A 16,331-nucleotide genomic window follows, 5' to 3' on the forward strand; every position below is an offset into this window, starting at 1 on the left:
CGGAGTCAATGTACATTAAAGCCAAGCAAGAAGTACTTAGCATTTATCTTTTAAAAGAAGGTAGGTTGACTACAATATAAATTTACAAAATGGTCTCTTTGTAACAATCAAAACACCCTCCCAGTTCCCAGATCCCAGGGAGAAGTCAGGGCAGTTACTGCCGGTTGGTGAAGGTCAGTGAAGGTCAAATCTCCCACTTCTCCTTCAGGCCTCTGGTTCCCTCCCCTCCCCCGTCCTGAGGGGGAATTCCTGGACAGAGGCCTCCCTTCACAGTATTTTTCCTTCAGAAATGCGAATGGATGGAGGAGATACTTGACCTGATCATCTATGAAACTAAATCCTGATGGGATCTCGGCTGATGGGATCTCGTGTTGGGTTGGTTGTGGTTTCGGACGCTGAAATAAATCCGGCAGGCAGGATGATTGGCCAGTAACGAACGGAGGGCTGTGGCTCGCTCAGACCATCAGCGGAGAGCGAGAAGCCTCATCCTCTTTTTATTAGGGAATAGAATAGGGTGTGACATTCCAGCCAACAACAGGAGAATTTTACAAGTGAAAGAATTCTTACAAGAGCATTAATATGTAAAATACGGCCAGGGTAACTCCTGTTTTATCTAGCACCTGTCAAGGAAGTAAGGAAGATCCACTAATCCTCAAGGCCAGCTCCATATCAAGACTTCATTAACAAGGAAGCAGATGGAGTATACAACAGAACCTGTTTTACCCAGGATTCCATGACTCAGTGGCCTCGACAGCCTAAAGCCGAAGGCGGAGACGAGAGTTGCTCATCGTCTCCTGAGTCACGGGATGCCACCTGGGTGGTGGGGCATGAGAATGCCCCTACCCAGAGATCTGTCTTCCTGCAACATCTCCCCCTTTTTGTTTTACAGATGTCTTATGGAGCATGACTGAGAAGATAGCAGACTTAACTTTCTGTCTTTTCTTATAGCGCAAAAACACAATAACAATTACTAAAATGAAAATAAGGAATAAAGAAATTGTTCCAACATGAGTTCCAATGAACCCATTAATATAGGGAACAGGATTCATTTTATCAATTCCACTCATAACATCTTCAAAAATACTTTGACCAGATAATTGTTCTAAATGTTTCTCAAAAGTAGTATGAATTTTAGTTTGTAAGGTAATAATATGCTGGGTTAGATTATCATGATTTAACAAATGCTTACGAACCCGTTCCCAAGGGAATTCAGTTTCATTATAAGGAACAGGAGTAATACAATAAGAAGATTGGTTCCAATCACATTTTAACAATAACTGTCTTTTAACACTTTGTAGTTGATCACCTACTAAAACAACTGCTTGGTTTAAATCAGCTAACTCAGACTGCATTTCAGCATCAATTTGGCGTTGAGCAGTCCATAATTGTTCAGAATTCTGATGCCAAGTCCTTACAAAATCCGCAGTCTGCACAGACTGATGAAGAGCAACACCAGCAGTCGCAGCGGTAGCGGTGACAGCAATTAGTCCCATGATGACTGCAATAAGGAGGCCGATAAAGCGCTTGCTCCGGCGAAGCAGTCGTTCAGCCACCTTATGAAGGAGTCCAGAGGCAGGGCTGTCTTGCCATGCACGGCCAAGCTGAACAGGCATCCAGACTCCAGTTCGGGCTCTCAGGAGGTAGAGACTTTCCTTGGGAGACAAACTCATAGTATGATTAACACAGGTATGCAAAGTACAATTAAAACAAGAGATTTCGCCGGTCTCAGGAACCCAGGTAACTTTCCCTTTGAGTAGTAAATAGGGAAGTTTAACACAAGCCTGAAAATATCTGGTAACATTTTGCACAAAAGTAAGGTTATGAAAACCATTGGCCTGATATAGCCGTCCCGTCCAGACATTAAGAGGTTCAAAAGCTGCACTTAATTTCCACAAATGAGGTTGAGAATAAAAGCCTTTCATATAGGGTAATGGTGGTGAAAAACCACTTTCTTGCCAAACAATGGAATCTCTGGCAATACCAGTCATCCAAGTAATGTTATTGGTCCATTGTATATTTTGCTTAGGATCTGCCGTACGAGCGGAGCCATACGGACTCCAAGTAATGACGCTTCCATAGGAAGTATTAACAATAACTCGTACTTGTTCTCCCCTGCACTGAGTCCAATGGACCCAATCAGTTACTGAGAGAAACGTTGGCATTTTACAGAGTGGCTCATTCGATGGAGAACAAAATTCACAATGATTTGGAATATAACCAGTAGGAGTATAAGCAGAGAGCATTATTAACAGCTTATTATATAACCCGGTGGTATTTCCTTCTACTGTGAGCCACTTTTGGAGACCAATATTAAAGCAGTGATAACCGGCACCAAAACAAATAGGTGGACCAGAAACTCCTGTAACATAATATGGAACCATTGTTCCTTCCTCATCAGGCTTTAAAGGACCACGTATATCAAAAGGACCGGGAAGCCAACCCGTTTCATTATGATATATAGGAACAGTAGGGTCCCACCATGAGACCCCTCTCATTAAAGGTGGATTAGCAATATAAACCCAGTAAGTATAATTTTCAGCATTAGCTCCAGGGGCCTGAATAGATAAAATGGCAAGCATTGCCAAAAACAAGGCCTCAGCTGTAAGTGGGCTATGATTAGCTTGGACTAATACTTTTCCTTGATTTACTAAATGTTTAATTTGATTTTAAGTTGGCAGGTTTGTTCCTTGATTTCGTCTTTGGGCTGTGCAGAGGTGTCTCCTTCTCCGTTTTAGAGTCATTTTCTGCATCCCGTCTGGCAGGTTCCTCCAGTCCTCCTCGCCGCTGTCCTCTCGTCCCCTCTTCTGGGAGGACATGACGCAGCTTAAGGCGTTTGTCAGGAATCCAAATATTCTGAGTGCCTGTGGAAATATAAGCATAACCTCGGCCCCATCGAATAACAGTTGCTGGGAGCCAATTGGAGGTTAAAACATCATAATAATAGACAGGTTGATTTATTGGTGAAACAGTTTTCATTGCCCAATGCCTTTGAGCTGGAACGAGAGAATCATCACCAATTTGCAAAAAATTTAGAGTAAATACTGCATTCATTAATCTTTTCTTTGGGGAGTCCATACTATATCCCCCTTTTTGTTTTTCAAGAAGCTCTTTTAATGTTCGATTATGACGTTCAATGAGAGCTTGTCCAGTGCTGTTATATGGAATACCAGTAACATGTTTAACATCGTGTTGAGAAAAAAATTCCTGACATTTTTTAGAGAGATAAGCTGGAGCATTATCTGTTTTAATAGTTTCTGGCTTTCCAAGAACAGCAAAAGCTTCGAGGAGGTGTGTAATAACACATCCTGCACGTTCAGAAGACATTGCTGTAGCCCATGAAAATTTAGAGCAAGTATCAATAGAATGATGAACAAATTTAAGCTTTCCAAAACTAGGTACAATAGTAACATCCATTTGCCAGATTTGATTAGGTAGCAAACCTTTAGGATTAACACCTATTGGTAAGGAAGGTTGGTTAATAAGTTGACATGTAGAACAGTCCCTAATAATTTGATGTGCTTGACGCCAGGTAATGTTATGCCGGTGTCTAAGCGACCGAGCATTATCATGATGGAGCTGATGTTCAGCTTGAGCTTTGATAACAGAACCAACTAGAGTGTCTATATAATTGTTGCCTTTAGTTAAGGGTCCTGGCAAACCTGTATGGGATCGAATATGGGTTATGTAGATTAAATGATGGCGAGTTCGAAGGAGGAACTGCAACTGTAAGAAAAGAGTATTAAGTTCAGAACCATTCTGAGGTATGGTTACAGTTTCCAGGGCTTGAACAGTATGGGCAGCATACTGTGAATCTGTAATGATGTTTAAAGGAACTGAAAGTACATCAGTTAGAAGCATAACAATAGCGAATAACTCTGCCTTTTGTACAGAAGTATAAGGGCTTTGAATAGTTTTGTTATTTTTCAGGTTACTATAACCAGCAACACCAAATTTATTAGCATCAGTAAAATATGTCTCTGCCTCAGATAAAGGTTGTGAGACAACACATTTGGGAAGTATCCACTGAGTCCGCTTTAAAAACTGAAACCTTTTGGAGGAAGGATATGAATTATGAATTTTACCTAGAAAGTCAGAAAAGGCATTTTGCCATTCTTCACACAATATCCAATGATTAGCAATTTCTTTATTGGTAAAAGGAACAATGATTTCATCAGGATCTTGACCACAAAGTTGTCTAAAACGTAATCTGCCACGAATTATAATTTGAATAATTTTACTGAGATAAGTCTCTAGTCTTTTGGTTGATTTGTGCGGTAAGAATAGCCACTCAATAATGTTTTCTTCTTGACATAACACCCCAGTAGGAGAATGAGCACTGTGGATAATGATTAACTTAAGATTACTTAGTTGCTGAATACGATTTAATTGGCAATTTTGGAAATATTGTTCAATTAATTCAAGCTCCTTTTCAGCCTCTTTAGTTAATGATCGGGGGCTGTTTAAATTGGAATCACCTTCCAGAGTGCGAAAAAGATTTTCAAGAGCATAGGTAGGAATTCCCATAGAAGGTCGGAGCCAATTAATATCTCCTAATAATTTTTGAAAATCATTTAAGGTTTGAAGAGAATCCTTACGAATTTTAACCTTCTGAGGTATTATATGACTTCTAGTTACTTGGTATCCTAAATAATTCCACGGCTCCTTCTTTTGTATTTTTTCTGGAGCAATTTGAAGACCATACTTAGCACACAAATCAGAAGTTAATTTAAACATTTGTAATAGTTGTGCCTCAGAGGGATGTGCTAGTAGAATATCATCCATGTAATGTAGGCACATTCCCTCTGGAAATTGACCTCGGAGTTCTTCCAGAGGTTGATTAACAAAATGCTGGCACATTGTAGGACTGTTCAACATTCCTTGAGGAAGTACTTTCCACTGATATCTTTGACTAGGCTTTTGATTATTAAGAGCAGGTACAGTAAAAGCAAATTTTTCACAGTCCTGTGGCTGTAAGGGAATATTAAAGAAACAATCTTTTAAATCAATTATAATAATATGCCAATGCTTTGGAATTAATGCAGGGTTAGGTAGCCCTGACTGTAAAGGTCCCATAGGCTGAATTACCTCATTAATTTTCCTTAAATCAGTTAACATTCTCCACTTTCCAGATTTTTTCTTTAATATGAAAATAGGAGAATTCCATGGGGATGTACTTGGTTCAATGTGATCCTGATTTATTTGTTCCTGTATTAATTGATGAAGCGCTTCTAATTTAATATTTGTTAGAGGCCACTGTTCCACCCACACCGGTTTATTTGTTAACCATTTCAGAGGAAGGGCGAAGCGCTCAACAGTGGCCTTTAAAATAAATTTGCATCAGAGGAAGGATGCCCCAGGCCTCGACGATCCTGTCCTGTCCTGGTATCAAATTCTGGCAGCTTAGGTTGTGAAAAAGCAGGATTATAACCCATATTAAACATAACATTCTTTGATACGGGGGAAATTGTGGGTATTGATAACGTAGCACCCCATTGCTGTAATAAATCTCTTCCCCATAAAGTAACAGATATTGGGGCCATGTAAGGCTGCAAAACTGCAGTTTGTCCCTCAGGCCCATAGCAAGAATAAGGCTTAGTACTTTGATGTATTTTGTCAAGGGTGCCCAAGCCTACAAAGCTAGCTTTAATAATATTAGTGTCCCAATGCTTGGGCCAATGTTCCAAAGATATAATGGATACATCAGCTCCGGTATCTGCTAATCCAGTAATAGAAGTTCCATCCTCAAATTGTACAGTTAATTCGGGCCTCTGATCATTAATCAGAGTGTGCCAAAAAACTTGTTTATCAGTACTTCCAAATCCCCCAGTGCGTGTAGCAGGCACAGATTTTCCGGGGATGTACGGAAGAATTAACAATTGGGCAATGCGCTGCCCTTGCTCAAAAGAGCAAGGCTTTTCTGCTGTCATCATAACCTCAATTTCTCCCGTAAAATCAGCATCAATTACTCCTAAATGTACTATAATTCCTTTACTAGTCAGGCTGCTTCTTCCTATTAGCAAGCCAACACTGCCAGCCGGTAGTGGGCCATAAACACCTGTAGGAATTCTCTGGATTCCTTTGTCGGGAGACAAAGAAAATGCGGCAGGAGCTGGTATATCTAAGGCCGCGCTCGACCTGGTCGAGTGGTATAATTCTGAGATAAATAATTTAGATTTAGGTTTTAATTCATCAGCTGGTGGGTTTGCCCCGAGCTGACAGGAAACTGAGTAGTTGGGCTCGTACTGTTTGATGGGCCCCGAGCTGGGCCCTGCTGCCAGTTTCCCGACCCTGCTGAAGGGAGGGGCGGCAAAGGATTGCCCTGTTTATCCTTTTTGGAATGGCATTCATTGGTCCAGTGCCTTCCTTTGTAACACCTTCGGCACAGTCCCGGAGGCTGGGAGGATTTTTCTACCCCCTTTTCTCCTTTTCCTTTCCTGCAATCTTTTCTAGTATCCCCAATTTTACCACAATTAAAACACCTAATTTTAGAATTCTGAGAGTTTTCTTTCATAACCGAGGCTAACAAATTAATACCATAAGTCTGAGATCCAATTTCTCTACATGCTCTGATATAATCTTCAACCGTTCCACCCTTTTGTTTCACAGGAGCCAACACCCTTTTACAATCCGCATTAGCATTTTCATAGGCAAGGATTAAGAATAACGTATCTTGTGCTTCAATGCCAGTAGTGGCCTTTTTGATAGCACTTTGGAGTCTGGCAAGAAATTCAGTATAGGGCTCATTGGCCTCTTGGAGGATTCTCACAAAAGATTTTGCCACCTCCCCAGGATTTTGTAATTGTTGCCAAGCAAAGAGGCAAATATCCTTCACTTGCGCAAGAATCTGATTAGATAATTGAATTTGATTGTTAACCGCAGAAAAGGTCCCGGTACCCGTAAGTTGCTCAAATGTCGCCCCAGGCGGCTGAAGGGCGGCGTTCTCACGGCTGACCCGCCTGGCCTCCTCGCTATACCAAGATTTAAATTGTAAAAATTGCGCGGGCTCCAGGGAGGACCGAGAAAGAACATCCCAATCCGCTGGGATTAAAAGATTATCATTAGCAAATGAGGAAATGAGACCGTACACGTAAGGAGAATTCGGTCCATAACTAGAAACAGAGGATTTAAGAATTTTTAAAAACTGAAACTCAACATTGCGATGGGCAACAACAACCTGGCCCTGCGGATGTTGATTATTCGGAGGTTGTTGAATTCTTAATACTGGGAATATTGAAGAGGTATTAGTCCACATTTTCGAGGGAGGTGTTTCCTCCTCGGCCTGAAGCATAACCCTTGTTAAATTTGGAGGCTTAGCGAAACAAAAGGTTGAATCGGTATAATCAGAAGGATTTTTTGGAACAAAAGATGTTGTAGTGGCAGCCGGAGGCAACGTCGGAACAAAGGGCGGAGACTCCTGAGCCAGAAATGCAGCAGGAGGAGCAGTAGGCTCCTTAGAATCCAAATGATTAACAAGTTTTTCAAACTTAGTATCTAGATTAACAGCAAACTTCTCAAACAATTTAGACATGTTGTTAAAGGCAGCCAACAGCTGGGCATTCTCACCAGGAAATGTTGGAAGTGGCGACAAAGGAGGATACCGGGGTGGAGCCTCATCTGATTCAAAATCTGAAAGCGGGACTGGAGCCGCCGCCAGCGGGGGGCTGGGCGCAGCGGCAGCAGTCAGCGCAGGAGCAGGGCTATTGTTCCCGGTATCCTCTGCCAGAACAGACGGGGCCGCAACGGCACCCTGCATATCTCCCGGAGTTTCATTGTTAATTATCTCCGACTGGTCATAAATTGGAGGCAAGGGCTGACTACTACAAGCTTTTACTGAATCTGCCTCAGAGTCCGATTGAAATGGCTGCAAGGCCACAGCCACCTGGTTAGAGGCCGCCCATGTTTCGCCTGCTATAGGAGGACCAGTCTGGTGCGCTCTTCTAAGAGCTTTACCAACTTGTTTCCACACCCTTAACTTTAACTGATTTCTTCTCTCTGGAGTAAACCAATAACAGTGTTTCTTGACCTGCAAGAATAAATCTGTTAAGGCACTCTCTTTTATCTGTACACCTGAACTTCTAAGTAAAGACTTTAAAAGCCTAATATATTCTTCCTTAACTGAAGGACTGTTCCCCATTACTCCGAAGCGTTTTTCCGAAAAGTTTGCTTAGACCCGTGCAATTTCCTTTTCGGTCCTACCCGTCCCGGTTTTTACCTTCTGGTCCGTGCTCGAGCGCCAGATGTTGGGTTGGTTGTGGTTTCGGACGCTGAAATAAATCCGGCAGGCAGGATGATTGGCCAGTAACGAACGGAGGGCTGTGGCTCGCTCAGACCATCAGCGGAGAGCGAGAAGCCTCATCCTCTTTTTATTAGGGAATAGAATAGGGTGTGACATTCCAGCCAACAACAGGAGAATTTTACAAGTGAAAGAATTCTTACAAGAGCATTAATATGTAAAATACGGCCAGGGTAACTCCTGTTTTATCTAGCACCTGTCAAGGAAGTAAGGAAGATCCACTAATCCTCAAGGCCAGCTCCATATCAAGACTTCATTAACAAGGAAGCAGATGGAGTATACAACAGAACCTGTTTTACCCAGGATTCCATGACTCAGTGGCCTCGACAGCCTAAAGCCGAAGGCGGAGACGAGAGTTGCTCATCGTCTCCTGAGTCACGGGATGCCACCTGGGTGGTGGGGCATGAGAATGCCCCTACCCAGAGATCTGTCTTCCTGCAACAATCTCGGCTGCATGCAGTTTCCCCAGGCTCATCTCTTCAGCCGTCTCTTTGCGGTGACTCTTTTCAGAGGAGTGTCTCTCCACGTTTGGGGACTCTCCGATGGAAAGTCCCAGCACCATGCTCAGCCGCCCACTCACAGATCACAGCTGCCCACCTCCGGGACCTCTGACGTCTGCTCAGCTTCTCCCACGTCCCTCAGCACACGCCCCCCAACCTGACCGCCTTCCTTATGGCTCTGAGCTGGTCCGTTGCTGCAGCTCCAAAACCCAGCCCCTACCTCACTGAAAGCGATGGGGACTCAAATGTTGGAAAAGTTTAGTTTCCGGGAACAGCTACTAAGCTTAGGGATCGACGTCTGTAAGAAGCTGCTGTTTCAGGACCCGGAGGTCTGACCCACCCTGACCCCGGGAGACCAGGAGGAGGCCGCCTGTGTGCCCCGGGAGGGCTGCAGGCCACCAGGTCGGTATCTGAGCCCCTGTGCTCCTGGGTGAGCAACACTCAGGGCCCAGAGACCACCGCCCAGGGCACAGGGACCTCCCCCCAGGACACAGGGACCTCCCCCCAGGACACAGGGACCTCCCCCCAGGACACAGGGACCACCGCCCAGGACACAGGGACCTCCCCCCAGGGCACAGGGACCACCGCCCAGGGCACAGGTACCACCGCCCAGGACACAGGAACCACCGCCCAGGGCCCAGAGACCTCCCCCCAGGACACAGGGACCTCCCCCCAGGGCACAGGGACCTCCCCCCAGGGCACAGGGACCTCCCCCCAGGGCACAGGGACCACCGCCCAGGGCACAGGGACCTCCCCCCAGGACACAGGGACCACCGCCCAGGGCACAGGGACCTCCCCCCAGGGCACAGGGACCACCGCCCAGGGCACAGGGACCTCCCCCCAGGGCACAGGGACCACCGCCCAGGGCACAGGGACCTCCCCCCAGGGCACAGGGACCACCGCCCAGGGCACAGGGACCTCCCCCCAGGGCACAGGGACCACCGCCCAGGGCACAGGGACCTCCCCCCAGGGCACAGGGACCACCCCCCAGGGCACAGGGACCTCCCCCCAGGGCACAGGGACCACCGCCCAGGGCACAGGGACCTCCCCCCAGGGCACAGGGACCACCGCCCAGGACACAGGGACCTCCCCCCAGGGCACAGGGACCTCCCCCCAGGGCACAGGGACCTCCCCCAGGACACAGGGACCTCCCCCCAGGGCACAGGGACCTCCCCCCAGGGCACAGAGGACAGAACGCTGCAGCTTTTATCCAATTAACCTTTTCCCTGAATTCCAAACCCCTTACCTACACTTCTCCTTATAAAAAAGGATCCGTTTATAATGGAATTTAAGACTGTCTGTTAGGGTACAAACCTGCTGTCTTCTAAGATTGACGACCATCTGAAAAAAGCACCCGTAAGGATTCTATCCCTGTCTCTGCTTATTGGGTCTGGTAGTGACAGACAGCATGAACAGCGGCTTTTCCGGTTTCAAAATCATTGAAGTGACACAATCCTCCTATTTTCTTGCTTCACACACTTGCCAGAACAACAGAGACCGAGACAGGGTGCTGATTGAAAGCGTTTTTACTGCAGGGCTGGGGACACCGACTCGGCTGCGTCTGGCCTCCGGGGGATGAGTTGTTGGGGGGGGGGGGGATGGAGTCGTATTTTAAAGTCCAAAACCCACCAACTGTCTCTCTCCTGTGTTAGGACCGTGCTGCTGTGAGTAAGCACTGGGTTCCCTGGAGGGGGTCTCTGCATTTGCGGGGTCCCTGCTCAGGACCACCTGTCCAGGCCCAGCCGCTTTGAAATGAAAGGTCCAAACTGGTAGAGGATTTTTATTTGAGCCAAACTGACCACCTGCAAGAAAGCAAGATCTCGAATGCTAGGGACAATGACAACTTTGTGGTTTGTTGTATACGCTGGGCATTCGGAAGGGAACAGGAGATGCTTAGGTGAAGGTGGGAGAGAGCCAGGTGCAGGACCCTTAACAAGGTGATGTGCTATGGTGAGGGTGGTCCCGCCTCCCAGGGGTCGGAAAAAGAGGGGCCTCAAAGGTGTTTTCCCCTGGCCGCACGGAGCGACAGCCGGCTGGCTTACAGCAGAGATAGACCTTTTACTAGGGACGGCACTGGCCTGGGGTGGAACTACCCACCTGGACCTGCCCGGGTAGGAATTTACGCCCAGATCACCTGGTGAGGTTTGAGACCCCATTCCTCCTGCTGAAGTACCCGCACCCCCACGCCATCTAGAGAGAACCAGCATGACAACTTGAGTCTCCCAAGAGGTCTGCCTGGGTCAGAGGAAAGCTGGCAAAAATGTCTGTAGCGACAACTTCAGTGTTCATGAGTTGGGTGAAGAACCAAATTTGCAAAAGCATTCTGCTACCTACAGGTGCAAAGGGAAAGTAAAATTGCTTACGAGGGCGAATATTTTTTGACTTGAATGGTTCTGTTAATTAGAAGGGCGACGTTCTGAAACACGTTCATAGGAATTACAAGTCTTGCCTAAATTATTACCGTTTGTATTGTGATTAATCTGATTATCCTAAAAATTTCCCCTTCTGCCTCTGTGTCCTGTATGCTTATGTGGCCCTGACTGATTTGGAGGATCTGACGTCACTTGTTTTCAAGGGTAAAGCTTGTAGGTTCTTTCAGATGCCTTCTCCTTAACCTTCAGGAAACCTCTAGAAGGCCGGTCAAGTTCCCCCTCACTAACAAATGGGTACTGATGTTTTCAGAGTAATTTCTACCAGGTTGTTAAACTGTGGATGACGGTTTTACTGTTTTGTATATTCCAGATTTCAAACAATAAACATGTATTGCTTTTTTTAACTTTGAGAGATGTTAAAAGTATAGAGAAGTACAGAGGAAAATGTAACTGATACCTGTGTTCCCATAACCCAGAGTCCATCCATACCCAGCACAGTGTCAGAAGCTCAGGGCACGTCCCAGCTGGGTGCAGAGGTGGCTGCCGCCTCCTTGTCCCCCCTCCCCCCGCAGCCCCAGACCCCCATCCCTGCAGTGGGCACCTGCTTTGGTTCAGTTTGCTTCGGGAGGCAGCAGAAGTTGTACTATCTTTGCCAGCAATGGATGCAGCACAGACTCACCCTGGGAATTATAATCATTTCAAAAGCCAACAACATACAGGATAATATCTTTTATTGTTTTTCAAGATTTATTTATTTATTTCTAGAGAGGGGAAGGGAGGGAGAAAGAGAGGGAGAGAAACATCCATGTGTGGGTGCCTCTCGTGCACCCCCAACTGGGGACCTGGCCCGACACCAGGCCTGGGCCCCGACTGCACAGGTTAGGCACTCAGTCCACTGAGCCACAGCAGCCAGGACGCCAACACCTCTTACAAGAAAGCACTAGCATGCTGCAGACAAACGACAGGTGACCTACCGCACTGCTGCCCGGGCCAGGGCTGGTGAAGGGATGAAGCCCAGGTCTTACAGGAGGTCATCTTCTTCCAGGGAGAGAGTAGGGAAAAGCCAGAGTGGGTTTCCTGCCAACACGAAGGGCCCTGCTGCTGGAGCTGGTGCTGCGGATGGGGCGCGGGGGGGGCGGGGGGGGGGCAGTGGCGGGGGGCGGGGGGCGCCACCGGCATCACGGCCGTCCAGGGTGCGGCGTGCCCAGGGACCCCACAGAGTTTTCAGGTTAGCCAGCGGTCACCCTGCTCAAACTGAAACTCCCCAGCAGCTCTGACAAGCTCTCAGAGTTTCCGGTCCCAATGCGCGGTTGCCATAGCTACTGCTCAGCTGCGGCCCTTATCCACAGGCCCCCGTGGGCCCCGCTACTTCTCACAACTTGGTACTCACATCAAAGCAACTTTTTGGTCGTTGTCATAAGCAGGTGGGTTCAAACAACTTACGTTACAGGCAGGTGGGTTGGAAATCGCGTTAAACCAACGCACATGCAGGGCTTTCAGCAAGATCTCCGTGTCTATAGCCTTCGTGCTGCCAATACTTTTTCACTCTTCTTCTGATTGTAAATAACAAACTACAAAGAGGCAGACCAAAGCGGAATCGGAAGAGAGAGGCCATTACGAAATGTGTGAAAAATAAAACAGTATTTCTCCCGCCTGACTACTCTGGAGAGAGCAAAGTCACGGGTAAGGACGCATTTTAACGATGCTCCGGAAGCAGTGGGACGGAGTATGCCGCCGCCGGGTGCTATTCTAAGTACTCGCCTAACCTTGACGACCGTGGGGGTCATCCTCAGTGTCATCACTGCTTATTCTGCGGAGGAGGAGTGAGGCGTCGACGTAAGTGGCTCACCTGGAGTCACACGAGTGGCAGGTAGTGGAACCGGGACGCTGCCCGAGACGGGCTGACCGCAGGGCCAGTGCGCTCAGCGTCTACGCTCTGCTGAGCTCCCGGGGGTGCCGACGCCACCAGCCCCGTCCTCAGCCAAGCCCCCCCTTCCTCCCGGGAACCCCGGGAGGGTCTCCGCTCTCTTGCCTCACAAGAGGCCGCGCCAGATGCCGTGGTTTCTGGCTACAAGAATCACTTACTTGGCTCACCCGCCTGCCTGCCCGCCCTTCGGGTCGGCTCCCGCGGGGAAGGCTCAGGCGCCCTCCAGGCAGGCCCCTGGCCCAGGGCCCTGGGAGGCTGGGGGGTCCGCTCCGCAGATGGCGCCTCCAGGCTGCTCGGCGGTGCCAGTGATGCTGAGGACGGGGGTGCAGGGGAGGACAGCTGGGGACGGAGTGCCCCTTCCCCGTCCCTGCCTGTCGCTGCTACAACGTTCCTCAGTGAGCTGCGCTGCTTACAACACGTTTGCCTTTTTTTCTCTCTCTGAAACGCGTCCTGGGTCAAGCAGGGGGTGCGGCTCCGGGGCTGTCAGTGGCAGGCGTGTCATGCCCCCTGCGCTTGCCTTGAGTCTGCGAAACCCTGGGCATCACGAAGGGACATGCAGCGGGACAACGGCGGGCAGCAGATGCGCCGGTGCTCCGTGTCTCCAAGGACCCTGCACAGCTTCCTGTCCCGTCCAACTGCACCTGCAAAGCACGAGTTCAAAGGTCAAACTGTTAAGAAGTCTCAGACTGCGACGGCAGAGCATCGAACCGAGGGTGGGGCCTGCCAGAGCGCAGGGCTGGTAGGGCGTGCGTCCTTCTAGGACCCAAACCCAGCCCCTCAGGGCGTCCGCCTGGCCTGAGCGAAGGCCCAAGCCTGGGAAGTCACGCGGTATTAGGGAACGTCGTGCGGAGTTAAAATAAATCTTTAAAAATTATTTCATTTCTAAATGGGAGGAGTAGTTAATAGCATTATGGGTTGGGGTGTTAGACATTTGCTAACTGGCAGCTCTCTTCCTCAGCCCTGTCACTGCTGATTTACTGCTGATTTTAGAACTTCCTTTCTTCATCTATTCTTTTTAGTTTTATTTTTGAAGATTTTGTTTATTTATTTTTAGAGAGAGTGGAAAGGAGAAAGAAAGATGTGTCAGAGAAACATTGATGAGTTGCCTCTTGGCCACAACCCAGGCCTGTGCCCCAACTGGGAATCGAACCAGCGACCTTTGGGTTTGCAGGCTGGTGCTCAATCCTCTGAGCCACGCCAGGCAGGGCTCTTCATCTATTCTATCGCTTTAGTTTGAACCAAGCTGTAACTGACATCTAGTAAAATGTACAACTCCTAGGTGTATAGAGAGCTCCATGCCTTTTCACCTATGGACGTACCCATGTAACCACGCTCAGGCATGATAGGGAACATTCTTGTCCATATTTTTCTCTCGGGCCCCTTCCCAGTCATTGACTACCGACACCCCATTGGAGGCTGCCTGACTTCCAGGACCCAGAAGAGTTCTGCCTGTTTGTCTTTTCTAGAACTTTATAAAAATAGGGTTGAACAGTGTGTATTCTTTTTAAAAAATATTTTTTATTTACTTATTTTTAGAGAGAGAGGGGAAGGGAGGAGAAAGAGAAAACATCAATGTGTGGCTGACTCTCACGCACCCCCAACTGGGGACCTGGCCCGCAACCCAGGCATGTCCCCTGACTGGGAATCAAACCGGCGACCCTTTGGTTCACAGGCCGGCACTCAATCCACTGAGGCACCCCAGCCAGGGCCACAGTGTGTTTTGTTTTGTGTCTGCCCTGCACAGTGTTTCTGAGATCCATCCACGCTGCTTCAGGTGTTCTTTTTTAATTGTTGCTGGCATTCCATTATTTGAGTGTGCCAGAATCTGCTTATTTGTTCCGGTGTTTATGGACGTTTGAGCGATTGCTAGTTGGGGGCTATTATAAATTACGCTGCTGTGAATATTCATGCACATGTCTTTACATGGACATTTGTTTCTCTTGGGTAAACACTTCAGAGTGAAAATGCTGGCGTCTTAGAGTGACACGTGTTTAACTTTAGTAGAAACTGCCAAAGTAGTTTGTGATGTAATTTTACACTCACATCAGCGATCTGTGAGAATTCGTGTCTTTTACTTGCCCCTTTTTCTTTGTGTTTTGCTCCAAACATCACAATTGTTTCCAGGTGTTGGGAAGAGAGCTCTTAATTTAGGAACATCTAAGCTCATGGCTAGAGGAGAGAAGGAACTGAAAGTCTAGAGATCTTGAGCAGTTTAATTCTTAGTGGTCTCTTAAAGAAAAGTGTGTGTGTGTGCACTCACGCGTGTTCAGAGGGAATGTATGTCCTTCATGTGTTCTTAGATAATTCATGGGTTGACGGAACTGCGAGCTTGAGGAACATTGAGCATATTCTCCCGGTCTTCGTACTTCAGTTCAATCTTTAACAATTAGCCGTCCCAGAATAATGTGGTTATTTAATAATGTAATTGTCTAATGTAATAATAAACTTTGAGATATTTACTAACAGTCGTAATGTGCAACCTATACATGACATTTTGAGATGCGATACTTTAACAGATGGTGCCAGATAATGTTACCTGTTTTCATTGAATTCACTTCATGTTTTACTTCCCGAGGGGCCTCAGCCTTTCTCTTTTTATTTCTTCCACAAAATCTTCTTGTTGCTAACATGGCTGCGGCATATCAGAGATGAAAGGACAGACGAGGAACTATGTCTATTTACATAAACACACATGCTCGGCGGGAAGCTGGGACTTCACAGGCTGCGGGTCACCAGCCATGGCTGAGGGACCTGAACCCAGAAGAGGGCAGCCGAGAGCTGCCCTGGCTGCTGCCAGAGAACCCGGGGCACCCTTGGCAGGGGTGGAGGGGTGGGGGTGTTGGGGGAGTTGGGGGGAGGTTGTGAAAGCAATTCTGGCCTGTGGTGGACTTTCCCACAGCTACAGAAGCCCAGTCTGGCCCAAGGAGCTCAAACATGGCGAGGGGAGGAAAAAGCGTCCACAGTGGAAGCTGGGGACCAGCTCAGGCACCCTGGGGTGGGGCCCGGGAAGAGCAGAGGGTGGCTGGCGTGTCCACGTCAGGGCCAAGGCAGAGGTGGTGATGGCAGCAGTTTGGCAAGATTTTCTAAAAAATATTTTTCCTTTTAAACTATTCATGCCCATTATGATGCACTGGAAGTTACAGCCCAGGTTTGTTCAGAGGTGAGTCTGGGGGATGTGGGAGTCAGGGCTGATGGCAGGAAGCTGTCCAGACGTTAGCCGAGGTTGCCCACATTGTGAC

The 16,331-nt window shown here is 47.8% G+C and overlaps 1 long non-coding RNA gene across 2 annotated transcripts in view; it reads right to left on the reverse strand.

Moving 5' to 3' along the window:
* Positions 1-8,366, reverse strand: part of LOC150008081 (uncharacterized) — a 597,743-nt gene extending 589,377 nt beyond the window's left edge. For both annotated transcript variants that reach the window (XR_016511090.1, XR_016511089.1), the window contains exon 1: positions 8,213-8,366. This is a non-coding gene — a long non-coding RNA (uncharacterized LOC150008081). The remainder of the gene's footprint in view (positions 1-8,212) is intronic.
* Between the last annotated feature and the right edge of the window lie 7,965 nt (positions 8,367-16,331).

The sequence above is a fragment of the Furipterus horrens genome, unplaced genomic scaffold (genome assembly GCF_987537825.1).
Source record: "Furipterus horrens unplaced genomic scaffold, mFurHor1.1.pri manual_scaffold_5, whole genome shotgun sequence".
NCBI classification, from domain to species: domain Eukaryota; kingdom Metazoa; phylum Chordata; class Mammalia; order Chiroptera; family Furipteridae; genus Furipterus; species Furipterus horrens.